Raw genomic sequence first — 25,080 nt, forward strand, 5'->3', positions numbered from 1 at the left:
CTAGTTTAGGCCCAGGGGCCGGGGTGTCTTCTCTGAGGTGGTGACATTGGAGTGGTGGCTGGATGGTGGAAACGAGCCACTTTTGTGAATCGCCACGGGAAGAGTGAGTGCGTGACTGATCAGCATATTCCGAAAACCCCAGCTGGAAAGGTTCTAGTGGTGGAGAAACAGAAAAAAGGGCCCCGAGCCCAGGGCAGGGCTGCTTTAGGGTCAGGCCATGGAGATGGACAGGACCAAACCCCAGAGGGCGTGTGGGCTGCGGTGAGGAAATTCCCATCTACTCCACGTGCAAAGCTTGTTGCATTAATGCCTCCCGTCATGGATTCGTGGGAGACATTGGCAGTGTTAATGCTTTTCCGGGTTCCCAGTCCAAACGGAATCACTTATACTTGCTTTAGATGAACACGCAATAAAAAATGCTGCAGAAAAGATGCTCCCCGCCCTTCCTGGTGGGTTCTCTCTTGAAGGGAGTGAACTGCATTCGCCGTTTCCACACCCTACCTGAACTTGGCCTTTTCTCCCAGCTGCTTCTCCTCTGGATGCGGGGAGGTCCATCAGGTCTGGGTCCGAGGAACTGGACTCAGTTTCCAAAGCAAAGAGAGACACAGAGACGACAGCAGGGATGTCTGTCTCAACACAGGCAGGAGCTACCCGGGGGTCGGGTGAGATGCAGATGGCTGGGTGGACGTGAGGTGAGCTGACTGCACCCTGTACATTGAGGGCATTTGCTTTCCCACGCAGGGACCCCCCTCTGGAAGGACCCTCGAGGGAGTGATGGCTGCACGCGTCTCCTCCAGGGGAGGCTGGGTGGCCAGAGACAGTGGTGGCAGGGGAGTCATTTTTCACTAAAAACCCTTTTGTACCTTGTAAATTTTGTTCCGGGTGCATGTGTTAGCCATTCGGAACACGTGCAAATACACAACAATTTCTGTGTGTTAATCTTGTATCCTGCTACCTTGCTAAATTCATTTATCAGTTCTGGTAGTTTTTGTGTGGAGTCTTTAGGGTTTTCTATAAATAGTATCATGTGATCTGCATATAATGACACGTTCACCTCTTCCCTTCCAATTTGGATACCTTCTATTTCTTTTTCTTGTCCGATTGCTGTAGCAAGGACTTCCAATACTCTGTTGAATAGAAGAGGTGAGAGGGGGCATCCTTGGCTTGTCCCAGATTTTAGCAGGAAAGCCTTCAGCTTTTCATCATTGAGTATTATGTTGGCTGTGAGTTTGTCATAAATAGCTTTTATTATATTGAGATATGTTCCTTCTATACCCACTTTGGTAAGAGTTTTTATCATGATTGGATGTTGAATTTTGTCAAATGCTTTTTCTGCATCTGTTGAGATGATCATGTGTTTTTTGTCTTTTCTTTTGTTCATGTGGCACATCACATTGATTTGCGTATGTTGAACCATCCTTGTGAACTTGGGGTGAATCCCACTTGGTCATGGTGTATGAGCTTTTTCATGTGTTTGCTAATATTTTGTTGAGAATTTTTGCATCTATGTTCATCAAAGTTATTGGCCTGTAATTTTCTTTTTTGGTGGTATCTTTGTCTGGTTTTGGTATCGGGGGTAGACAACAAAATAGTTTTAAGTAGAAGCCTATGACCATCTCTCATGAGGTCCTGCTCTATGGGAACATGGCATTTCACAAGGATTCATTGTCTCATGGTGAGATCGTATAATCATATAGAACCTTGGGTCTAAAGAAGAATGTTAAAGATCTGGCCCAACCCCTATGTCACAGACAGATAGACAAATCCAGAGAAGTCGGAGGTGCTCCTGAGGCCACACAGCTGGTTTGGGGCACAAATAGGATTAACATCCAGGCCTTTTGTCACCAGCCTCTGTTCCTGGAAGATGCTCTAATAGGCCAGATGCTCTCCCTGGAACTTTCCATTTCTAAGTTTCTAGAATCCTGTAATGAAAAAAGAAAACACAGCCCCTGTAATGGCTTCCACGTTTTCAGAAAGAAAAATGGAGATTTATAATCTGACCAGGGTCTGTGGGCGAATTCTACATGCAAGAATCTGGCGGACAGTGTTCTCTGATGGATGAGGCGGTGGTGTTTGGGGCCACGTGGATGGTTTACGGCAAGACTGGGGGATTGGGAGATTTTTTGGCAAGTCCCAAACATAGCCATATATGGAGGATTTTATGCAAAATAGCTGACTAGGATCTAATGCTGTAATTAATGGAATGAATACAAAATGCTTTTGTAATTTGTTATTATTGAGCCTTGCTTATGTAGCAGTTACCTTGTGTCAAGAACCGTTCTGAGCACTTCACAGAAATTAATCTGTGCAGCATGAGCCGTGTATCGTGGTCATTTCAAGGGTGAATTTGGGAGTCATGTAGCCATGGATTTAAATACTGGTTCTGCCATTTTTATTAATTATGTGACCGAAGTCAAGTTACTTGACCTGTCTGAGCCTCTGCTTTATTCGTCCATAAAATGGGGATGTTACCAACTGTCTCACAGACTTGCAAGAAATGAGGCAAGCTCTTAGTTTGAACCGTATAAAGTATTGACTTTCAACCTGTTTTGATTTACAAAACGGGCAGTTTCATATGGTTCAAATATATAAAGAGCTTAGCCGAATGCCAACACTTGGAAAGCACTGAATAAATAATAGCTTTTTTTTTTTTTTTTTCAACTTTAGCTTGAGAGGAGCTAAAATACAAGAACCCTTTCTGCCTAGAAGACTCTGCATTGCTATATGCATTTTCCTTAAGTGCTTTGACGGACCCTTTTGCCCCAAATTATTCTTCAATAGGACTCACTAAAATAACTGAAAGGCTTTCACTGAGATCCAGCCTTTGAAAGAAAGAAAATTTTGATGGTGATTTTTGAATTTCCATAAGCTCTCATTTCCAATGGCTTCAGCTCCGGTTGAATAAGGCTGCTCAGAGAAGGCGGCTCGTGGGCAGTTTAGGTCATGAATCAGGAACGAAGAGCCCCCAAGGCGGGCTCCTGGTGATGCAAATTCCTCAGCCCCGTGTCGCCCTTGCAAGGTGGGGGGTCCCATCACAGCCCTTTGACAAATGCACAGCTCCTGGGCCAGGGAACCACAGGAGGTGAGATTCACATGGGCTAATTATATCAGAAGATAGATACCCTCCCCAGAGGGAGACCCTTTCTAGTCCCTTTCCTGCCAAAAACACCATAGCAACCAACATGGAAATGCCATTCTGTCCCTCAGATGTCAGCGCCTTTCTCTGGGAGGGAGAGCAGATGTGTGTGCAGATTGCGACCTCCTACCCGAATGGAGAGGTGGCCCACATGCCCAGGTCACACTGCTCACTTCAAGGGAAAAGTGTCAAAGAGCATTGACATTTGGGGGCTCAGGAGGAAACCAAAATTATGGCTTCAGGAGCTCAATGACCACTGGCCAGGGATGAAATCAGAAGCCTTCCATTCCCGCAGAAAAGAGCCATGGCCCTGCCGTGCCGTGAATTCTCAGCACCATTTTCAACACCAGCTATGTTTTTACATGTGTTTAGAGTAGCGTCACGGGTCTAAATCATCATCACTAAATTGTGTAATTACCCACTCAGTGCGTCACCCATGTCGAGGATGGTATGAAGAACGTTTAATGGGTAGAATTCCTAGGGGTTTATATTTGAGAGTCCCGTCTGCCAGCGCAGTCACCCTGGGTGATTGCATTGCTTTCTGATGCAGTAATGGCCGAACGCTGGTGTAGTGACCTGGTCAACACACATCACGCCAATCACGGAGAAGCCTGAAATGTCTGTGCACTCAGCTGCCGCCGCCCACGTCCCCGCCAGCCGCTTGCTGACTCCAGTGTGACAGATCCTCAACCAACAGGGTGCCCCCACCATGTAGCAATCCTTACCTGCTTTATAAATAAGCATTTTAATTGTGAAAGAAAGTTACCAGGAAAACAGCTGCTTGATTACATCATAAAGATAGAGCATAAAACACACATTCAACCACTGATGACACAAAACATTTCACTTTTACCCTGTGGAAATCAGAATACCCTATACAATACTCTCCACGTGTAAATGATCAGCATAACTTTAGAGAAGTTTGAAAAGGAGCCTGGTTCAAAGCTCCTTGAAGATCTGATTCGAAGGCTGTGCTGGGAAAATACAAGATGAGTCCGGAGCATCTTGTAGTGCCAGAAATTAAGAAAGTGTGTGCTTTTGAAAAAAAGATGGGCAGTGTCAAGAGGACACAGAAGTCAATAATCCAAAAGATCTTCCAGTGGCCAAAATGGAACAATTTGAACAATAAAATAATGAGAGTATTGGGTTATTACCCGAACAATAAAATAAATGTCCATGAGCCCATCCTGATATAAATAGATGATTGAATAAATAAATAAATGGAAGAGAAGGGACAAATCCTTCCTACAAAAGAATTCCAAATAATAAATGTACAAGGAATGAGGGAAATAAGAAATCACCATTAGGAAGAGCTGCTGTGGCAAGATCCACTGATGATGCTAAAGTTAGTAGGTGGAACTTTAAAGAGAAGCAGAATAGCTGCAGAGCCTCAAAGTGTCTCCCCTAAAAGATTTATTGATTGCTGTTACGGTTGTAGCCGGTATGTCCACAAATTATCTGATACTCTGCCCTCCAAGACGTACAGCTTAAATATGGGCTGGACTTGGTGACTCTCTCCTAACCAAATAGAGTATGGGAGGGGAGAACAGGGAACTTTCAGTGGAGGAAGCTGGCAGGCATCACCCAAAGTGATCAAGTGATCATCACCCATGATAAGCCATTCAGACAGCATGCACCTCCTGATAGATGGGATGAGAAGGACACATCCATTCTGTGATATTCTTCCCCCAAATCCATATCCTCAAGTCTAATCATGAGCAAACAGTAGACAAACCCAATTTAAGGGACATTCTGCAAAAGATCTGACCAGGACTCTTCAGAGCATTATGGTCACAAAAAAGAAGGGAGGTCTGGGAAACTGTCACAGACGGGGAAGCCTAAGGAGACATGACAACTAGATGTGACATGGTCCCCTGGATGGGATCCTGGAGCAGGAAGAGGGCCTTCGTGGGAAACAGGGATCCCAGTGAGGTCGTGTCTTAGTACTGTAGCTGTGTTGGTTTCTCCATCTTGATCAAGGTCCACGGGTCGGGTGCGAAGTTACCTTTAGTGGGTGGACTGTATTCAGGAACTCTCTTTACTAATCTTGCAACTCTGAAAACCTAAAATTATTTCCAAATGGGAGGTTTTAAAAATATACGTGGTTCACAAGTTTTCTTCCCCTGCATTGACTATCACTATGCTGTGATAAGATCAATTACTTTTAATAAAAGAGGAGAAAAATGAGCTGGCACCCTCATATGCTGCCCGGGGTTGGGGGGGTGGGTACCACCTGGAACAACCAGTTTGGAAAACAGTTTGGGAAGAGCTGCTGAACCTAATATGAGCCACCCTAGGACGCAATAATCCTGCCCCTAGGTATGTGCTCAACAAAACTGCTTGTGTATGTGTGGGTGGGGGGGGGTGTACCAAAAGACACGCGCAGAAATGTCCATAGCAGATTCATTCATGATGGCCCCAAACTGGAAGCAGCGCAAATGTCCATCAACACGAGGATGGAAAGTACGTTGTGACATATTCGCACACTGGAATAGTGTCCAGCAGAGGGTCTCAGAGTGGGGTGCATGGACCCTGGGAGTCCCCGAGACTCTTTCAGGGGATCTGAGAGAGCATTTTCATAACATCACCAAGATCCATTTGCTTTCATACTCCCATCGCGAGAGCATCTGGAGGAGAATTCCAGAAGAACTCCTGCGTGATGTGACATCGCAGCAGACAGGATGAAGGGGCAGATGTGAGAGTCCAGCTCTCCTCTGTTGAGTGAGACACAAAGAGATTTGTAAAAAGGCAAAACAAGGCCACTCCACTCACTGCATGTTTTGAAAATGCAGTCATTTTTATTAAAACATGTTATTTATAATAACACGTAGTGTGTTTATTACTTTTCCAAATAAGCTAATAAATATGTTTCTAAATTTCTCCATTTTGTTAAATTTCAGTATACATTCATAGACATAAAGAAAGTGAAAGTGTGCTGAGACCAAAGGCTTTGAGAAGTGCTGCCGTTTCACAGTGAGAAAGTCTGGGCTGCGCGCTGCGGGCCGGACGGGCATCACAGCCCTAACGCTAAGTGAGAGGAACGGTCGGAGCCCGGTCAAAGGCTCAGAAACAGCCAGGACCTCTCCTGCGACAGCGACCAGAACAGGGGGCTCCTCTGTGGGGGGAACCACCTGGGTGGGGGCACAGGACAGCCTTGAGGGCTGGTGGGCGTCTGGCTCTCAAGCTGGGTCATGGTTACGCAGGCACGTCTGCTTTGCAAAGTTTATCAAACTTCAGATTTGTGCCGTTTACCCTACGTCTGCTATCCTTCGCTCAAAAATCCCCCCAAAGAGGGACACTCTTGTCTTAACAGTTGAAATAACTGCACTGCTGGACACTCAGCCCCACGGCCAAGCTTTGGGACCAGCTGGCCCTGAGTTCACTGACTAACCTAAGTCACTGCCCAGGCCCCTGGGCTGGTGATCGGGGTCGGGGTGGGGAACCACGGGAGTGAAATCACGCCCCCTACCCCCCTGCCACCCCGCTCCTTCCTCCCCTGCATGAGAAGCTGGCCCGTGAATGTCTCTTGACCATGAGGTCCCTTAACCCACCGCAGGGAAGGAGTTTGCTGCCCCACACCTCCCCCCATATCAAGCCCGCCCTTGGCGTCAGTGGCCAGGAATGTTCAGTTACTGCCCCAGAAAACCGTGCCGGCTCCAAGACCCACCTCTAAACTGCATGGGATACATTGGCCTGGGCCCCCGATGGCCCAAGCCCCTCACTTATCATTGTTACTCATGAGTTCAGGAAACGTGCTGCTGGATCTTTCCTCTCCCGACAAAAATGCCCCAAACCACCGTGGGCCTCCCTGCCCGCCCCCGGGATGAATTACACCAGCTCATAAGCACACGACTGTCACTCCCCCTTCTCCTCACAGCTGGGGCCATATTTCAAATAGCAATTAATTGACGACAAATAGTAATTAATGGGCCACATTCCTCCTTCGGTGAAGTACACAATTCCGTGCTCCTCGCACTGGGGATGGGCCACACTCTTGTTTTCTTTTAATCTGATTTGAAAGAGGAGCGCTCTCTGGGCGGCAGGGACAGAGCCGGGTCCCCTGTGAGTTCATCGGTGTGGCATGCGCGGCCTCACTGTGCTCAGATATGAAAAGTCAACCGTCACAGCCCTGTAGGGGCCTCGGGGGCGTGGGTGAGGAGCCTAATGAGCCGTGGTCCCAATTTATTAAAAATCATAAATATTCTCCTTGGAGGCAGGGGGCAGTCAGAGAAGGCAGGAGGCAGCTTCTGGCTGATGTGTGTATGTGTGTACGTGTGTGTAAGTGTGTGCGTGTACATGTGTGCACGTGTGTGGGGGGGACTGATTTTTTTTTTTTGAATTTTTGAATTTTATTTTATTTATTTTTTTATACAGCAGGTTCTTATTAGTTATCCATTTTATACATATTAGTGTATACATGTCAATCCCAACCTCTGTGGGACTGATTTTCAACGAGTGTGACCGAGCAGGCAAACCTCTCTTGGAAGCAGGGTTTTGGATGTGGTCCACGTTTAAGTGCATGTCCCAACATGTCCCTTGAGAAGGCCTCTCACCTTGCTTATGACAAGAGTGTCATAAAGTAACTGTACATCCTCATTATTCACTTGGCCCAATATTTGCTAGGTTCCTACTGGGTTCTCAACCCTGTGCTCAATGCAGGAAATAAAAATGGGTCAGACACGGCCCTTTTCATCAAGGGGTTCACAGTCTCCCTGGGGAGAATGACAGGGACATTTGACATGTGGGGACATAATGATTACATAATAATAGTAACAACAACCAGCATATTAGGGTCACAGAAGAGCATTGCAATAACCGTAAACATCTGTGATGTAGTAATGTATGCATTTCTTGACAAAAATACATTCAATAACAAGATGTCAACTGTAATTTCGAATGAAGATAGACAAAGTTTCAAGGTATCCACAACAACGGAAATGTGATATGAAAATATCTGATTTCTGCAGGGGAGAAGTTTCCTTGGTGCTGCTATGCTGCCATCATTTGCTGCCCGCATTCATATCGGAAGCAAAATCTATGATTCAGCGAGAGGTTAGTGCAAATAGTGGTAGAATGTTTTTCCCATCCTGGTTTGTGGACCTCCTGGGTTCCACGTGGTCCAAGGGTGCAGGTCATGAACCCCTGCTGCAGGAGGTGAGAGCTGCAGTGCGGGAGAGGCCTGGGTCCCTGAGTTGCACTTTGGAGGGGAGAGCTGCCCGCTGGCCTAAGGAGTGACGTTCAGCTGGACTCCCTGTCTTTGCTTCTGAGTCCCAAGCAGCAAGCGGAATGGGGGAAAAGCAGCTCTTAAAATCTTAACTGAACATAACCAGTTCCCAGATTTAAATTCAACCCTGTAGCTAGTGTTCTAGTGCTTCACTGCATTCCAAGCGGGTCTGTGTGTCACATACTCTGTCTCAAGGGAGGAATAAAGGCATCGTCTTAAGATTTGCCAAGGCATGCAATTACTTGAAAAAGCCCCAAACAGTCCAGGCTAAAAAGCCTTTTTTCTGTGAGCAGTCTGGAAATCTAACTTTTGACGGTCTAGTTGAAATTGCTTTGAATACAATAGGGATGGAAGGAAGGGAGAGCTAAGAATTTTCAATGGAGCGCCTTTATGTGTTAAATGCTGTAGGAGATGCTTTTCACTATCACTATCTCACAGTACACTATCTCATTTAGCTGGAAGGCTCTGGCACTGCCTCACCGCAGAAAAGCATTTCAACGGATTAGGGTGCAAGTAGCACATATCCAAACTAGTTTAAGCATTAATTTGAATTTATGGACCCATATAACTGGAGAATCCAGAGATCAGGCGAGCTTCAGGCTCAGTTTGTTCCAGCAGTTGACAGTGCCACCAGACTTGTGCTTCTTTCTCGAGGGCAGCTTCACCTACAGAATGACTTCCCTCGAGGTGGTCAGGTGGCTGCCAACTGCACCAGATTCCATGCTTCCTTCTTCACCTACAGGAGAAGAGACAGGGTGTCTTCCCCACCTCACCCAACCCAAGTCCCGAGATTTGCTCTGATTGGATGGGTTTATGTTGCAGCCCCATTCTTGAATCCATAACAGCGTCAAAGCAGGTGAAGTATGTGATTGTTCCAAACCACCTGGGGCCTGAACAAACCACATGACTAGGAGGTTCAGGTTCCTTGCAGGAAGGGAGGAAGGGGGATCACAGATTCTGAGAAGCCACTGCAAAAAAAACAAAACAAAACAAAAAACCCAACAACAGCTAACAATAACAGCAAACTTCTGATTATCAAACTGAGTGGGTCTAGTACCATGCTGCGTAACCGTCTCATTCTGTGTGCGCCTTGGAGGCTTTATCTCATTTCAGTCTCAAAACCCCTCAGCTGTAGACACTTAATCTCCCCATTTTGTAGATGAGCAAACTGGGACCCAAGAGGTGCAGTGTTCTAAGTATCTGTGTCTCATCGGCGCCAGGTCTCCTGGGGAACCAGGTCCAGACGCCTCCCTGGAGGCCCCGCCCATTCTCAGCCTGGGTTTCCCCATCTGTAAAATGAGTTGGGCTGACTTTATCACCCCTAAGGGCCTTCACCGTTCTGATGTTCTAGGCTGCTTGAATCTCACCCTTCTTGGGAGTCGAACCCTCGGCGTTCACCCTCTGTGTTGCCTTTAGCATCCATGACCCCTGGGTCTTGGGCTCCCTGCCGATGACGTAAGGAGGTCAGAGGTCGGGGGAGTGGCTCTGTGAGTGGCTGTGCTCAGGACACACATGGCATATTTCAGGCATGCCTTCTTGAAGGGTGGGGAGATATCTGTACCCCTTCCCAAGGGTGAGGTGGGGAAGAGACTCCCCATCTCAAGGGAAAAGTTCCTAGTCTGTCGGCCTAGACACGGGGAAGGAAGCCCAGGAGCGAAGCTAGCCTCACCTGCAGCCTCTCCACATGTGGCAAGGGCTGCATTTTAAATGCGCTTTTTCAGAAGAGCATCAGGTGAAATGGTCACCCAACCAGGGGGAGACCCGGAATAGCTAACTGCAGGCTGCTCTTTCCTTGAGAGCATCTGGGGCTTTCAGCTTTGCTGAGACACTGTGTCCCACAGTAACTGGGTGCATCCAACCAAACTGACGGATGAAACAGAAAAACTCACTCAAAGCCGGGGAACTTTGATTTCACGGCATTATAACCGCTGAGGACCAGGACAGACATTGGCTTAAGTGGACATTTTCATGGGTCAGTTACAGAAGAACTAGAACACTGATTATGTCAAGTCAGTTGTCACCAAAGTAGCTTTTTTCATTATTTAAAATTTTTATTGGTCTATAACATTATATAAGTTTCATGTGTGCAGTATTCCATTTGTACTTCTGTCCACACTCCGCATGCTCGCCACCAGAAGTCTAGTTTCCTTCCGTCCCATGCTGTTGACCCCCACCACCCGTTCTGCCCTCCCAGCATTATGCACAATACCTGAGATACAGAAGCAACCTAAGTGTCCATCGACAGAGGAATGGATAAAGAAGATGTGGTACATATGTACAATGGAATATTACTCAGCCGTAAAAACGATGAAATCTTGCCATTTGCAACAACATGGATGGACCAAAATATCTTTTTAAAAATGGATTCTGGGGACTTCCCTGGTGGCACAGTGGTTAAGAATCCGCCTGCCAATGCAGGGGACACGGGTTCGAGCCCTGGTCCGGGAAGATCCCACGTGCCTTGGAGCAACTAAGCCCGTGTGCCACAACTACTGAGCCTGCACTCTAAAGCCCGGGAACCACAACTACTGAGCCCACGTGCCACAACTGCTGAAGCCCGTGCGCCTAGAGCCCATACTCCACAACATGAGAAGCCACCGCAATGAGAAGCCTGCGCACCGCCGTGAAGAGTAGCCCCCACTCACCGCAACTAGAGAAAGCCTGTGCGCAGCAATGAAGACACGATGCAGCCAAAAAATAAAAATAAAAATAAAATGGATTCTGTAGTCAAATGCTCACTCACTGACCACCTGGCAGTTTGTCCAGACATGTGTGTAACGTGGTTGTCGACCATGAGAGCAGAGTCCGTGGTGTGCTGACTAGTGTTAACAGCCAGCTCTCTGGGCGGAAGCAGTGCTTGCTCATGGCCGTGGTGTAACTACTCTGTCTATGGCTGATTTCAAGCTACCTATGGGACCTCACTGGGAACACATTGTCATCAGGTCTGGAGAGCCCATGCTGGGTGACTCCAGCACACCACTGCCTGGAAGGAGTGTACCATTTTTCATGCAAACTAGGATGCTTTGGAGGGTACAAAGGGAACGCAGTTGATGACTACACTGGACAACGGGCATAAACCAGGACACTCCCAGGCAAAGTGGGGCGCCTGGTCCCCCTCATTAGAGATCAGAGAGACCTGACATCCTCCCAGCTCTCCCATTTTTCAGATGAGGGAAATGAGACTCGAAAGGCAGGATAACTTGCCCAAGATATGGAATATGTTACCTAATATCCCAACTGTTATACCTTCATCAAGAGCACCTCAAATGGCAAAAATGAAGAAAAATAATACCAGCTGGCTGCACTGGGAGAAAAGCCGTAGTGCCTACTGGATGCAACAGGAGACCAGGGGGGTCCACTCAGAGTCTGGCTTAATTGTCTTCGGGGAGAATGTGCACTGGCTACACCTAGTGATCCACGAAATTGCTCTTACCCTGAATACTCGCCCATCACCTGCCCTCTGAAGGTGGGCGCGCATCGAAAGCCATACATTTAGACACGCGCACAGCCTGCCCTGTGATGTGGGGCCAGGGGGACAGCGGCCTGCGGGGAGGAACCTGGGTCCAGCCTCGTCTCTGCCTTGACTGCCTGGGGTCTGCAGGCTCCTTGCTTCTCCTTTCCTCTGCATTTCAGATTCCTTACTTAAAATAAGAACATTAGCTTAAAAGATGCATTTTGTTTTGCGCAGAGGATGATTTTTTTTTTTTTTTTTAAAGAAAGGCACTTAGGACCTGTGCCCACCAATCCTGAAACTTCCCCACTCCCCGGCGCTCCCGATCCTCTGATGGCTTGTTGCACTTGATTTAAATTCCACGACCGGCACATTTCCTAAACCTGGGCTGCCAGATTTAGCAAATTTAGTGTAAGTTTGTCCCGTGTCGTATTTAGGACATATTTATACTTTAACAAGTACTCTTTTTTAGTCTGAAATTCAAATTTCACTGGGCATCTTGCATCTTATCTGGAAATTTTAGAGGCGTTTGAGCTTCACACACCTAGACTAGAGTCTCTAAGGCATATTCCAGCTCTAAACGTTCATAAATATCCACTAATTCATTCAACAAGCATTTACTGATTACCTATGGCATGTGCATTTTTGCCCTCTGGAAAATACAGTTGAGTCCTTATCTAAGCCCAGAAACTACATAGTTCAGTCTCAAAAATCCATTGCAATCCAAATACACAGTATACCAATCAAAAGTAATTTCAGAATAACTCCAATCCTTTACTTACTTTTCTTTAAAACCACAAAGGGACTTGGACCCACCATCCCTAACAGCATACCTAGAAGGACCCTCCTTGTCTTCCTTTCCCTGTGTGCCCAGATGCTGCATCAGAGCTGTTCACACTGAAAGTTCTTCCCAAACTCCACTCTGAGCCCTGAGCCACTTTCCTCTCCCCCCAGCCCCGCATTCCATTATTATGCTATAGACCTAGCTGCTCATTCGCTGAAGACTTTCCTTTGGGAAGAGAAAGGCAGCGTTGGCGATTTTAGAATATTCTGCACTGGCCCCAAGGGACAGAGGAAACCCATGAACACACCTGTGTTTGGAATTTGTGTCCTGTTATCTGAGCATTTGGAAACCGTGTTCCCGCCCTCAAGAGAACTTATCAGCTACACAGGGCACAAGATATACCCAGTAAAATAAGTTGAAAATATAGTTGCAGGGCAGCAGCATTTCAACACTGGGAAATAAATACGAAAGAAAGAAAACCAGAGGAAGAAGTCAAGGTAGGCTAGAGGAAGGCAGACGATTTTCTTGAGTGATCTGTAGCAGACACCATCGGGGCACTGCCTAACCTCTTCCAGCTCTCAGCACCCCCATCTCATTGGTGGAGGGCTGTCCAAGGTCCCCAGAGTCTGTTCTGCCTACACACACGTGTGGCGGGACAGAGTTCCAGGGAATTAACCGCCCTCCCCCGCCACAGGAGTAGCCCCCAGTCAGTGACTAATGAGGGTTGGCATGTAAATACCCCAGCTCCCTCTCCTTGGGTGCGATAATTCTGAGGTCTGTGCTCTACATCATTTCCCAGATTAACTTGCTTGATAATGACACTCCCAACCCCTCCCCAGTTGACTCTGTCCCTTCTCTGGGTCACTTCTCCACCTGCCCACTCCCCTGCTGGTGTTCCGTAGGATCACCACCCAAATAAACAACTCACATTAGAATCCTTGTCCTGGGGCAGCTTCTGGGGATCTCAAACAAGACAGACACGAATAACCCAAAGGATTGGCCAAACTCACCTCTGAGGTCAGAAGGAGACACCAGCCCAGGAAGGGAAAGGTCCCAGAGGTTTGCCTAAAGAACATATTTCCTGCAGGTAGAGCCCTGCCGTTGACCCCTTTCCTCTCAAGAGCTCAGCAACCCAGCTAGTATTGGTGCATCCTCTCCATCCCACTCACAGAGGGAGCAAAGGAGCTCAGAAAGACTCGGACATTTTCCCACGAATTTCTCTTCCTGGTTTTGCCTTCTCCCACCTCTGGCTCTTTTATTCTACAAAAGAGAAGCTGGGATCACAGCTATGCTTACTAATGGGTACTCTCTGAATAAGGATGATAACACCAATAATAGCAACATATCCTTAAAGAGGGCTTACTCTGTGCCCCGCACTGGGTGAAGCACTTTACATGCATCACCCTCCCTCCCCCCCGCCCCCGGCGTTTCATCTTCACAGCCATGTGATGTGGTACTTTTAATATCCCCGCTTTACATATGAAGAGTGTAAACCTCTGAGGCTCAGAGACATTAACTGACTTTCCAAGGACACACAGCAGGGATGGGAGGAGCAGCCTGGCTCCAGAACTCACACTCTTGAGATGCCAAGACCAAATGGACCATGACCACGGAGGCAATAAGTGACCCAGAATCAAACAGAGGCAACCAGAGAGAGTCCACTCTACCTAGCCTTTCCTGGACATGCCCTTGGGTGCAGTTGACCGAAGACCAGATGTTAGCCTCCAAACTCTTCATCTGATGGGTGCCTTGACCTTAAGTTACTCAGAGGTTCCAGACAGGGAAACAACACAGCCTCTTTGGCGTGGAAACACATGCTGAGGGATTTCTTTCAAGTTTCCAATTATTTCCTAGTTTATCCTGGATGGAAAACCCAATGAATGAGGAAGGTGGTATGCTTCAGCCCCCAGTGCCTGACAAAATCTATAGGGCAGAATCGGCAGTGGGAATTAGAGAACACTAGCCCCTCCTGGAATCTTCCATGGAACGGATTCAAGCTGCTTCTCATCTTACCCAGATCTTTCCACCCACTACTGGAAGAGAACACGACGTGTTACGTTTCTGAACCACTCGATTCTATAATCTACCAATGATCCATATGTGCTTTGTGCCAGCCCCATGCGCTGGCTGGCCAGCCTTTCTTCATTTTTCCCCGTCGACAGCTGTACCGCCTGGCCTGCTGCTGCCTGCCGGGGAGACTTGTGAGGCCATCTCAAGGCGAGATGTGAACCCGGGAATCTCATAAGCATTTTGTTCACACAACTTGGCCTTCTTGTGAACTTGCAGCCCGCTTCTGTTCAACTGACCCCCAAATTGCCTGGGTCACTGAGACAGGCCTGAAGGCCACGATTATAGCCCTGAGCTTGGGCTTCCTGCTACAGCCCAACACACATGGGCTCGGAATCCTGATCGGGTTACGGAATGAGCGAGAAAAAACTCTGAATGCGGACAAAATCGTGCAGCCAAACTGGCGTCCGCATCCCACTGGAGTGTGTGGGAACCAGAAGAATCAAGCCTTGATTGGCCTGTTTTCCCTAAGAAAATGGCCACAAGGTCATTCTGATGGAACCTCCTGCCTTGAGATGGTTCATGTCAGCCCCATTCGGAGTTCCGGCTGATGGGAACTTAAACATCTAGAGAGTCATCACGCCTCTAACAGGGAGAACCCTGAAATGTTCTCTTCTTGTTGGAAGCAGAGGAAATGCCTTCTGGGGGAGGGCCTGTAGGGAACCCAGACGAGGGAAGGGACTCAGCATTCAGCACCCTTCACCTCAGCCCTGGAGTTGGTCCACACGATAAGTGATAACAGGGAGCTAGGGAGTGTGGAGCTGGGGAGAGCCCCAAAGTGGGGTTCACAGTGGGTGCTGGCCCCCTCATCACCGTGTGACCCTGGGCCAGTTGCTTTCCCTCTCTGGGCCTGGGTTTGCTTGTCAATAATAACAATAATAGTAACAACCACAATAATAATTACTGCTGAATTTTAATAGTAATCAGTGCCCTTGTCCTGTTGTTTGCCCGGATCATCTTCTTTGAACACCCCAACAGTAATTCTGTGAGGGAGGCATTAGCATCTGTCTGTGTTTATAGACGGGGAAACTCAGACTTTCATGTGCTCAAGAGTAATCTGCAGCATTTGTTTAAACAAATGCAGAGTCCCCTTGCATTCGATGTGACAGGCGTTTAGGATTCTGCTGCAAACAGTCTACGAGATTCTGAGAAACACTGCCAAACCGAATCGGGAGGGCTACGCGTCCTGCCCGCCAGCCCCCTCCCCACGCCCCGTGAAGCATCCCCCTTGTCAGGGCCGGGAAGCTCCAGGCTTCTGTGAGACAATGTGGTCGCCATATGCAGGGCACCCAGCGCAGGCACGCTGGGTAAATGTTATTACAACGATAACAATGATTCCACTTAGGATAACAATGATGGAAATCTGCATTAAACGACTTTAAACCGCTGATACCTTCCCCTTTCCCCACTCACAGAGAAGAAAGGGATGCGAATTTGTCACTTGAACCGGCAGCTGTGGTTCATCTGGACTTCATCTTTTCTGCTATCATCTTTATTAGCAGGATTTTTTTTTAATGAGTAAGTTTTGAACTACCAGGTGTTTTGAATTTTTGTCTTGTTCTCTTGCATACAGGAGGAAATTCAAATAGAGAGCGACGTATTAATAAAAACCCAGTGGGAGGAAAGTGCAGCCTCTCCCCCACGGGGGTGCCTCTGCTCTCCCTGCGGGTCCCCCAGTTCTGGCTGAAGTCCCCAGCTTAGCCACTAGGAGTCGATCTGGGGGGCGTAATCTGTTCCCCAGGCACCTGGCTGCTTCAGGCCCCGAGTCCTCTGTGAGCTCACACAGCTGCAGCGCTGCCCCCGCCCCGTTAATTCCCACTGAGGGTAGACTCAGTGTGATCGCCCCCCTGCCCTGAGCTGATCCCTAGCAAGGAGGGCACAGACTCACAGGCCTGTCCTGGTTATTCCTGTAGAATCTGCTCCCCATGCTAGTTGGGGAAAGAAAGGAGAGAAAAAAGATGCAGTCTCTAGTGGGACCCCTGAAAAAGTCCTGGACCAACTCTCCACCATGAGGAGTAATCGCGACCGAGCACGCTGCCCCATGTGGGATCCGGGAGAGGCTGTAAGCCCCAAATCGGCCTCACGAAGGGGCCCTGGTCGTCCCCAACCAGCGAGGCTGAGAGAGCAGCTAACCCAGGGGATTGCCAGGTCCAAACGTATGCCCCTGTCCAGCGACGGGCACAGATGGCACCTCTGCACAGCCTGGAAGAAAGAGGACGTCGGCCTTTCCCCAGGGGAAAGTCTGTCCACTTCTCTGGGGCTCTGGAGTCTGCTGGTGGCCTTTCCAGGCTCATTCTTATCTCCGAAAATCTGGGCAAGGACAGGAGGAGGAAGCAAAGCTGGGCTTTTTTTTTTTTTTTTTTTTGTCTCTTATTGGAAGCTTCGGGGAAAGGGTTTGTGCAGGAGGTTGAAATTAACTAAAATGAGGTGGGGATTAGTGTGGGACCCCACTGGCCAGGTAATCCTGGGAAATGAGGGCCGACTTCAGCTCGGCACAGGCCAAGCCTCCCTTCTGGGACAAAATTAGACTTAAGAAGCCACTTGCTGATAAGGGTTAATCCATGGCTAAACGGGACGGTACCAGAAGCAATTAACATTCCTCGACTCAGTTTCCCTTTGTCTGCAGAGCACTTGCTCAGGGAGCACAATCCCCACTTTGCTGCAATGAGTGCATCCACCCGACTTTCCATCCAGCATTGTCTCCCCGGGGTGGGGACACGCTGGGGCCGCATTTAAGCTGCCGTGTCAGCTGGGTCACCCCCATCTCCCCGTGTTCTTGCCCTAAAACAGTGACTCCTGAGACACAGAGAAACACTGCAGATCAGCAGAAGGCAGTGTCAGGGATTGTCTGTGACGATCTCCAAAACAGGAATGGAATAAAGAAGCCATTTATGGACTGAGAGTCTGTGGATGTCGAAGGGAAGACAGTTTTTCCCGTTTTTTGGGTTTTTCTTTTTTACTGACACTCACCCCTCACTACTCCCAAAACAGACCCCAAATGTCTTATCTCATTGGGAAAACTACAAAAAACGAGAAGGCCAAAGAAGATTCCAGAATGCAAAACCTCCAGAACATTCAAGTAATGATTAATGAGGAATAAAAACAAGTCAAGGAAGCAAGCCGGTCCACGTGCGAGCCTTGGATGGAGACGTGATTTCAGCACCGCGAGAGTTTTGTGTCTGACTTGGTCTGGGAAAAGAGAACTGGGGGTGGGGAGGGGAATGTTCTGGAAAACGAATTCTTAGTGGTTGTGAAAAGTGAAGAAGGTGGGGTACCTTCCATTGTCATAGATTATGACGTATTATTTATAGCTTATTGCTCGCTGTTTACCTATGATAGATTATTGTTTATTATTTAGTTGTTATAGATTATTATTAAGCCCCTCCTTTAAATGAATGCGTCCCTTCACAGTGCCTGATTCCAAATTCTCGCCGATAATTGCGCTGTTCTGAGATTCAGCAATGACCCGAATGACAGCCCAGCTTAGTCGCAATGACCCCTAGTGGTTAGCAACAGCCCCCGAACGACACCTGCGTGAGGGTAGCAAGTCACTGCCACCCTGCTGGCTGCGTCCTGCTTCCCTGCTTCCCTCTCTGCCTGGGCACGAATACGACGTCTCCCACTGTCCTGCTGTGAAATTACAGATTGCCAGTATTTTCCCAGCCTGGTTCCGCCTGGCTCACCACACGGCCCTGTCACCATTTCCTCTAATAGCTGTGATGCGCACAACTTCTTGATATCCAGCTTGAGTTTCCTTTGCCTCATTCATTCCATTCGTCTTAACTATGCTGCCCAGTACCACAGAGTAAGTTCCCACTTTCCTTGGAAGGAAAAGGTTCTTCTTCGTTCGTCCATCCAGGGCACTCATTACATGTTAATTGCAGATGAGAAATGTCAATAAACAGAGGGCATTTCAGTTTAGCAGCGGCCACTGTGAGTCAGAGCTGAGAGACAAGTGGGAGAGCTTGGCATCCGTTGAAACAGAAAGGTGAGGACCGCAGTCCTAATAGCCAGCATCGTGCCACAGTTAAGGGGCTGGAAGCTCGGACACGCTCGCTCTTGCTGTGTCCTCACCACAACCTTATGAGGTCTGCATTACAGTGTCCACGTATCACAGACGTGGAAACCGAGGCTCAGAGAGCTAAAGTAACGTGCCCAGGGTCACACAGCTCAGAGAGAAACGAGCTCCTGACAGCAGATCCTTTCTACTACCTTCTGTAGATGATCAGAAAAGGATTGGATCATGGGCTGCTCTCCCGGTCCAGTAAATAGCTGAAGTTGTGTGTTTGTGTGAGACGTCAACGAGAGAAAGCAGGTGCGGCGCCAGCAGGCTCAGGACGGCGTCCAGGACACCTTTGGGACGGCAGGTTCCCTCCATGCCTGGCACTGAGTCCTGGGCCTGCTGTCAATCCGTAGCCAGGCCCATGCCCTGGACTCACCTTCAAGTTTCCTTTGAAACCCGGAACACTTCTTAACAAAGTCAAGCCTGTTTCCTTCCTGGTTCTCATTTTTCATCCACGCTCATACCACAAAGACCCTTTCAGAAAACACCGTCAGGCACAAACCCACCAGCCACACCAAGAGAATTCGAGATAAAGTTGAAAAACCCCATTCACTGAGGCCAGGGCTTTTTCCCGTTTTCCACAAACCTGGCCGGGCTCCCAAGCCTGTTGCTCAGTGGTATGTGAGCACCTTGTTCCTTTGGGTGGGGAGGGTGGGCAGGCTGCAGAGCCCCGGCAGACTAAGGAAGGGAGAAAGAGGAGGGGCCGTGTGGAAACTGCATCTGAAGTAGCTGTTACGATGGTTCACGTTCACGGGGGCTGCCCGGAGCCAGACACCGCACTAAGAGCTGCTCACACGTCGTCTCCACCCTTGTCATCAAATGACACAGTCGGCACTTAATGCTGTGTAACAAATGACCCTGAGATCGCAGAGGCTTCCGGTAGCAAATACGTGTTTCTTTCTCTCAGATCTGTAAGCCGGGCGGCTCTGCTGTGGGCCAGGTTCAGATCTGCTCCACGTGTTGCCTAGTCTAAGACCAGCAGCTACACGGGCATGCTTCTCCCGTGATGGTGGCAGGAGTGCTAGAGGGTGAAGAGGAATCCACTGTGGCTCTCCAGGTCTTGGTTCAGAACTCACATGCTGTCACTCCTGCCCACATGCCACTAACCAAAGCCATCACCAAGGGGGAAGAGAAGTACACCCCAGCCACAGTGATGGCCAGCAAGGTACAGAGGAGAGGCTGTTGTGAGCAGGTAACAGAACGGAGGAGGAACTGCAGGCTGACAGAGGTAATCCCGGTTGAGCAGTGGCAGGGCCAGTGGATGGCTCCAGAGCCCAGTGCCAAGGTGGACACTCTGAACTGGAGGGAAAGATGCTCCAGTATTCCAGGCAGAGGCCCTCACCGCCTCAGGGTGGCCTTCTAGACCAGAGCAGGTCCCTTTGTCACTGGACGCAGCAGAGGACAGACCTTTAGCTGGAGCCAGACTGCAGAGGTCCAAATCCTGGCTTTGTGTGGCCTCAGTTTCCTCACCTGTAAAATGGGAGCAACACTGCACCTACAACACAGGGTTACCATGGAGATTAAAGGGGTTGGTGTTTATGGAATGCCAGAGGAGTGCCTGACCCACAGGAAGCGCTGCATGAATTTGCGCAATCTCACGGAATCAAACAAAAACGCATCAGTCACTGCAGGCTGGGCAGTGAGAAGGCTGGACACGTGACAGTCCAGGCTGCAGGCGTCAGACAGAAGGACACTGGGGGCCCACTGAGCACCTTCCAGGAAACGTTCACGGGGGTCTTAAGGAGCATGAGACCCAGTCCCTTGTGTCTCATCCACCTATGGGGGGATCTAGCCTAGCGGTTGAGAGTGCTGGTTTTTAGAGTCAGTCAGCCTGGGCCCTGGTGCTCACGGTGTGACTTTGGGCAGAGACCTTGCACCCTCGGAGCTCGGCTTCCTCTTCCGTGAGTTCCACGTTGGGTCAGCGTCGCTGGGGATGAAACAAGATAAAGAGCGGCAGGTGGGATGCAGGGAGGGGCAGCGGGAAGCCCCAGCCGTGTCCTAGTCACGCAGATGCTCGAGGCACAGACATGCAGCAGTGCCACTCTCCTCACTCGATTTTGTTTGTTTGGTGAGATACTTACTTTTCATAAAACACGTTTTCATTTTAACGTAAAATGAAATGAATCAATAAATGAATTTTTATATGACTTAGTTTTATTTTCTAATGAGATAAATATGATAGGAAAAGCTCTTCAAGATCCTGAATCAAAGGACCTGCTGTATAGCACAAGGGAATCTACTCAATACTCTGTGATGGCCTATATGGGAAGAGAATCTAAAAAAAGAGTGGATATATGTATATGTGTAACTGATTCACTTTGCTGTACACCTGCAACTAACACAACATTGTAAATCAACTATACTCCAATAAAAATAAAAATAAAAAATCCTGAATCATGTTTAAGCGTGTCAGGTGTTCCTGGGATTAAAGGTTTGAGAACTGTTTGTTCTAAGCAGTGATTCTGAAGCCTGGCTGCACACACTGGGATCACCTGGGTCCAGCGCCAGGGTATGTGATTTAATCTGTCTGCTGTTGGGCTCAGGTGCCAGGATCTTCAAAGCTTCAGGTGATTCTAATGTGCTTCCGAGCTGAGAAACCAGATCCAAGGCCCTTGAGACGCCAGGTTGGAAATGCAGAGTCCTGGGCCCCACGCCAGACCTTCAAATAAGCGTATGCATTTGAACAAGAGCCCCAGGAAAATTGCTCGCAGAGCGAAGTTCAGGAGGTGCTGCTTTAGATGATCTCTGAGCCCCAAACTCCGATTGCACGCTGTCTGTTGTCAGCTCTCTGTCTTCCACGACCACGGTTGCCATGGTTAGCTTTCCTTTCTGCAGTCAACACATGGGTTGTTTTAAAAGAATACCAGGTTAGACCCTTCAAAATAAACAGAAATGATTTTGTAGTTACAGATTGTATAGATTACCCACAACTAGTAACTTCTCTCTCTTTACGTTCTCCTAACTTAAACACAGCCAAAATATATTTACTCTTCAGCTGAGGGAGAGGGAGAAAGGGCTGACGGCTTGTTTTCAGCATCCTCTCTGAAGGAGAGTGAGTTCCTACCCCTTAACTCAAGAGAAATGCTTCTTTCAACCAGGGGCGTGTGCCATTGTTTTAAAGACGTATCATCTCTTGGGCTTCCCTGATGGAGCAGTGGCTAAGAAGCCACCTGCGAGTGCAGGGGACACGGGTTCAAAGAAAAATGGGCAGCAAACAGAGCTGTAACTGTGACTGAGCCGATCCCATCAGTATTCATTCAGGTCTTGTGATTTGATTCCAGTCGTTTATGTGTTCCTCAGTTTCCCTATTTGTGAAACATTTCCATTATGACCATCTGTTAATAAAATGCCACATCTTTCCAAAAAAAAAAAAAAAAAGGTCCAGGAAGATCCCACATGCCACGGAGCAGCTAAGCCCGTGCGCCACAACTACTGAGCCTGTGCTCTGGAGCCCGCGAGCCACAACTACTGAGCCCGCGTGCTACAACTACTGAAGCCTGCGCGCCTAGAGCCCATGCTCCGCAACAAGAGAAGCCACCGCGATGAGAGGCCCGCGCTCCGCAACGAAGAGTAGCCCCCACTCGCCGCAACTAGAGAAAGCCCGCGTGCAGCAACGAAGACCCAACGCAGCCAAAAATAAATAAATAAATAAAATTTTAAAATAAAAGGCATATCATCTCAGCAGTAAGATTTTCCCAAGAACTTTTCACCGTCCAAGGAGGTGGCTCTGGTTCAATGATAAGAGCTGTCCTACATGAAAAAACACCAATTGACTCTCCAGCTCACCCCGTTAGGAGCTGTGTGACCCTGGGCAACTCACGTCGCCTCTCTCAGCCTGTATCCTCAACAATCAAATAGTACTAATCCCAAGTATCTCACATGGGTGTGGTGGAAATGAAACAAGCTATCAAGTGTAAACATTTCAAGAGCAGAGTTCAAGATGCATTATTGTTTTGCATTATTATTTTAACCGTAACGTATGATTGCAGAGGGAATGCATGTTCCATATACAGACTTCAAGGGGAAAAAAACACAGAGAAGTGCAAAGGATGGAACAAAAATTGCCAGAAATCCCATTGCAGTGTTTAAAAAGCTTGTCAAACCCATGAGGGGGTAGAGAAGTGTTTACCACATCTCTCTGTAAGGAGTCCTGGCTTTGGTGGCTCCACATTCACGGGCACACGTGCCCGTGGGTTTCTGCGTGAGTTGGGTTGACACGGCAGTGTGCAAAGCAAGGGCTGGTTGAGCCCTTCTGTATGTTTGAATTAGTTCCTTATTATAAATGGAATTTTGAAAATTAATCTTACGGTATGTTAATTTTTGAATAAAAATTTTGTAAATGGCAAAAAAAAAAAGAGCAGGGATTCTCTATTCTTATTCTCTTAGACATGTCTAGCACATTTAATGCAAGTGTTCTGTTCATATAGTGACTGTTTCTCGGGACTTAAAGCTTCAGAGATGGGGCTGCCGGCACCTTCAAAGGCTTGTCGGGCTCCTAAGAGCCTCTTCGTTTGCCCAATGTTTCTTTCAGGGAGTGAGTCTTAGATTTCTTGAGCACAGGGTGGCAGGGACAGAACGTGTGGGGTGCCCTCAAGTGTCGGGGTGTCCCTTTCCTGCTGGAAGTGGGGTGACAGCAGCCAGCGGTTAGGGAGTCCCCAGCAGATGTCGGGCAGCAGGCTCGGGCGCAAAGCATGGGCTCCATCCCTCATATGTAAGTTTGTGCTAATGGATGTTGCTGCCTGGTTTACAGATGACTTTTTTAAAAATTTCGTTTTATATTGGAGTATAGTTGATTAACAGTGTTGTGTTAGTTACAGGTGATTTTTCAGCTTGTCCAGTTAAACAACTGGCCCAAGTTTACAGTGAATTAAGTGGTAAAGTGGGCAAACTGGTTGTGAAGACAGGTCTGCAGGCTCCAGAGGCCTGAGCGTTACTTGACTCAGCCTCTCTGCTGAAGACTAACCTCGGGATTCTCACTTTCTAACAGGGAGGTTTAAGCCTGACAGACTCCACCTCCTGCTACACTGCACTCTACCCCCTGGACAGTGACGCCCCGAGGAAAGGGTCCATTTCTCTCCATCTCTGCGCCTACACAGCCCCGCACACACGTGGGCCCGGATGATTCCTGGAGGAAGCTACCTCTTTGGTGAGTAAGATGCCGGTCGGTTAGCATCACGGGTGGCGTTCCTTCCCTCCGTCTTCACACATTGCTTTAGTGTCATGGCTCCTACTGGTCTAGAGGAAAGGTTTAGGAGTAAAACACAGAACCTTGGACAGCCCCGGACCCACCATTTTTAAAGGAAAACTGGTGTGAGAACTTGTTTTTCAAGCTGGCAAATGTCGTACAAACGAAGAGAGGTGAACGCAGAACTGCTAGCTGTTATACTGCTTCTCAGGACATCCTGACACCAGAAGGGTGTGGTCAGTGTTTGGACATTGGCTCTGGTGTGTCTCGACTAGCTGGGAAAACTGTCCTTGAAGGACCATAAACAGATCTGAGCGCTAACATCATGGGAGTCCTTGCCATAAACTTTTTGGTCTGGTGTCAGTGTCCCAAGGGACAGCTCTGAGTCAGGCAGAACGGCCAAGTCACCAGACCCAGACTTGTAAAACCGCAGGGCCAAAGAGGCCGAGGATGATGTATCAGTCAGGAAGGGCCAAGACATGCTGAAGTAACAAACAACCCCCAAATTCTGAGGTTTGCTTTTTTATTTTTTTTTTTAAATAAAGGCTTATTTCTCATTCATGGGGCAGGTCCATTGTAGGTCGGCAGGGACCTCTGCTCAATGACTTGATCATTCCAGTTGCCCTGTGAGGGATGGGGGATGTGGAGGGTCTCATGGCAGCACTGAGGCACCCCAGCCCAGAAGTGACCCACTTCTCACTGGCTCATGACTCACTGGCCTGAACTAGTCACCCAAAAAGGCAGGCAGTGCAATCCTACCAAAATCCTGGACAGGAAACTACTGGAAATAGTTGGCAAACACAGCACATGTGGATATGACAACCACATGTAGCAGTTAGATTTCTGACCGATTGCTAATGGCTCACAGAGAGCGGGGTTGAGAAGGGTTCAGAGGTCTGCCGGAGAACATGAGCTGACCAATAAGCCATGCCTGGGGTGGGTGCTGGCCTGGGGTTGTATGTTCTAAGGAAGTGCCACTCTGGCCAAGACCAACCTCCTCGTCTCACTGATGAGAAACCTGGGGTCCCAGAGGGAAAATAGCAGTACAGGTGACAAAGCTAGTTAGTAGCAGAGTGAACTGGAATCCAGGGTTTGTTTCTCCTTTCAGCTTGTTTATCGTGCTACTACTTCTAGGACTCAGCCGAAAAATCAGACCATTCAGAGTTTTCA

The 25,080-nt window shown here is 48.4% G+C and overlaps 1 long non-coding RNA gene across 3 annotated transcripts in view; it reads left to right on the forward strand.

Annotated features, from left to right (window-relative positions):
- Positions 1-25,080, forward strand: part of LOC133077827 (uncharacterized) — a 118,080-nt gene that overhangs the window by 61,377 nt on the left and 31,623 nt on the right. For all 3 annotated transcript variants that reach the window (XR_009697789.1, XR_009697791.1, XR_009697790.1), the window contains exons 3-4: positions 8,104-8,188; positions 23,713-23,871. This is a non-coding gene — a long non-coding RNA (uncharacterized LOC133077827). The remainder of the gene's footprint in view (positions 1-8,103; positions 8,189-23,712; positions 23,872-25,080) is intronic.

The sequence above is a fragment of the Eubalaena glacialis genome, chromosome 18, assembly GCF_028564815.1.
Source record: "Eubalaena glacialis isolate mEubGla1 chromosome 18, mEubGla1.1.hap2.+ XY, whole genome shotgun sequence".
Taxonomy (NCBI): Eukaryota; Metazoa; Chordata; class Mammalia; order Artiodactyla; family Balaenidae; genus Eubalaena; species Eubalaena glacialis.